The sequence below is a fragment of the Melanerpes formicivorus genome, unplaced genomic scaffold (assembly GCF_026170545.1).
Source record: "Melanerpes formicivorus ecotype bairdi unplaced genomic scaffold, bMelFor1.0.p_v2 SCAF_25, whole genome shotgun sequence".
Classification (NCBI taxonomy): domain Eukaryota; kingdom Metazoa; phylum Chordata; class Aves; order Piciformes; family Picidae; genus Melanerpes; species Melanerpes formicivorus.
In genome coordinates this window covers 7,787,859-7,790,999 of record NW_027142377.1, presented here as the reverse complement: position 1 = coordinate 7,790,999, position 3,141 = coordinate 7,787,859, and positions in this window count along the sequence as shown.

Here is a 3,141-nt window from a genome sequence, read left to right as displayed (position 1 = left end):
ATGAAGTCAGTGGAGCTTCTCTGATTTACACTAGCTGAGGTTATGGCTCAATAATGTTAGACTTACTTTCTAGGAGTGTTCAAGGAAGCCAACTTCTGTGTGTCCTGTGATGAAGTGGTTATTTATAATGACCTTCAGTGTGGTTTGGAGCCAAATTTCCACATCAAAAGTAGCTTTATAAGAGATATCCTTACAGTGAGGTTCAGTGCAAAATCATGACTTTAGAAGCCAGTTTTGCCTGTGCTCTCAAGTATTTATTTCAGCCTGAAAACCAGTTGAGAAGCCAAAAAAAGCAGAGCCATTCCTGCCTACTTCCCCAGATCTGCTTCATCTTTAAGTCGCCTGCATATCCAACAGGCCCCAACCTACACTGCCCATTTATCAAAGTGAGTTACTCTAAGTGTTTGTTTATTTATATTCAGAAATTCCCAGTAAGACAGACAAGTTTCATGTTTAACCTGAAAAATTTGGGATGGAGGAGAAGTTCTTACCAGTTCCAGAGTTATTTGTTTGACTTGGCCACTAGTAAAAATAAAACACAATAATGTGTCCCAGAGTCACAGCAAGAGGTGGAGGTCACAAGAAAACAGATCATGTCTTTCACAGCTCTTCAGCTTCAGTGCACTGAATTATGACTCCTATTATTTACCTACTGGATTCTCTACCCTGTGCACAGGCTCCAAGCATTCAAAAAGCAGCAGGTCTCTGCTTCAAAGAGCAAACAGTCTAAAGTCTATCCCAAAGCTACACTTACCTCCTCCTCCACTTTTTATCTGAAAGGTCAGATGATCTCACAATGCTCATCTGACTTCTGCCATCTTTGGTTCACCATAGTGACATGCCAGCAGTCCTGCACCCCTGTGGTATTAAATTGCCAGACTCCTATGGCAAATAAGTTCTCAGTGCAGCCAAACCTGTCCTCCAGGCACAAACCACCCATGTGTTGTAGTTTAAGATTTTCTTTCAGAGAAGCTTGTTGTCTTTACTTAGAAGAGTCCTACTCTCTGAATGTCCAGTCTCAATGTGCACTATCAGATGTCCAGTCAGTGTCACAGACTTTCACTGACCTTATCACTCCAAAACAGACTTTCTTCTTCAGAACTTCTTGCTAGGAATGGGTCTCTCAAGTCCAGTTGGTGACATCCCAAAATAGGGCTGAAGCCTCTCCAAATCTCCTGAGCAGTTTCAACACATCCTCTATAGAGTGCAACACTCTTCCATATTCTTCTGTATTCTCTTTAGTGGATGGAATCCTCTATTGGCTCACTGGAGCCAAGGAGACATCTTTGTGGGTATGATTCCAAAAAGGGAACATTCTAAACTGACAGCATCAGACAAATCCACAGGTGCACTGAATATGAAGCATCAGTATTAGAAGCCTGCCTCACACTTAGCCTCATGGGAGGTACCACTTTCTCATAAGCAGCAGAGGATCCTCCTCCTCTTCCATAGTCTCAGGTTTTGCTTTTTGTCTCCTCTCTCCACAAAAGATCTGATAAATATTCTCTCATTAAGACCTGCAATCTCCTTTCCCAGAGAATGTTTTTGAACTACTTTAGACATGGCTGGGGAGCCCTGTTCAGACATCCTTAGTCACCAGCCTCCCACTTGGGTGGTTGATTTTTGTTTCTAAGCACACAGCACACCAGTTGAATACTATCTTTCTGGGTACATAAATATTGCTCACTGTTACTCCCTTATTTGTTTTGGTTGTTGTTTTGTTTGGGGATTTGTTTGTTTGGTTTTTGTTTTCTTTTTACTATTTAGACATTTTCATGGTGTCTCTGGCTTAATGTGGAGTCAGAAAGTAATGACAATTTAAACCATCAAGACACTGTTTGTTATTTAATAAACAGATAGCCAGATATACTAAGCATCATAAATGATAAATACATCTTCTGTTCCACTCTGCTTCTATGCCTTGACCTGAGGACTGTGACAAATGGTTCCCAAGAGTTTGCCAGGTTCACTTGTTACATTAGAGGCAAATATTGTATTTTTCTAAATATCTCACAAAACTATTATTTTCTTCTGCTGTATTGCTTAGATTCCCCTCAGACACACCTTCACAAACTGCAGAAAGATCTACAATCACAACCTGTTATGTGTGCTATCTTCTCAGCTTCCTCAGGTGACACAACTGTGAGGCAGATTTTTTTCCTTAGCCTGGATATTTTTCAACCTTTAAAATAGTCAAGAGCACTCAGTTTTTCTGCTTTCTAAATAAAAATCAAAACCAAACAGAGTTCCTGCCTTTTAAGAATAATTTCCAGAAGCAGTTAAGTTTGTTTCAAAATCAAGGGAAATCCTCTTCACTGTGGACTATTTTAAAAACAGAAGCCTACCAGGCTAATTAATTTAATTTCTGTTAACATCTCCTCTCAGCCTTTCAGGATTTGGTTCTAATTTTGGTTTATAATGCACGTCTGTTCTTATTAAGGCTGAACTGGAAGGCAGTCAGACAGTTCTCAGGTAGCAAGTAGGAGAAAAACAACATAAACCCATTATCCAAGAAAAACTAGAAATAGTTAATTGCAAGTAACAGAACTGGTTTCCTCACCATCAGAACTTATCCTAGACCACATTGTTACAGAACTTTCCTTGAATCTGGTTGGGGCAAAGACAGGAAACTGCATCTTCTAAACTTTAGAAATAGATCTTAAGCATGTAAACATGAGATATTATGCCTCTGTCTTTTAAGTAACATTTATATTATCTAAAATAAACAGTCTTTCTGAAGTTAGTCTGTAATTGACATCTGACACAGTCCACATTGCAACAGATATGATAAGTGCAGTAAACAGCAGAAATTATGCTTCTCTGTGCTCTGAGAAACAGTCATATTTCCTTACACAGATAAACTTTGTTTTGTTGCTACGCAACCCTCACCAACACACTAGATTCTCCAGCAAATAAAAGTACAGATTTTACAACTGAAGGGCAAGCATGTGGCCTTTTGGGTTTTCTCCCCATTTTGAGTTCCAGCCCCAGCTTCAGTTCACATTGTAATATTCCATCATTTTATTGCAAAGCTGCCTCAACAGCTCAGTAAGGGATATTTCAAACAAAGCGAAAAGGGAGAGTCTAACTGCATGAGTCCTTCTGACACTGATGGGAAACAAATGGAGCCAGTGATGTCAG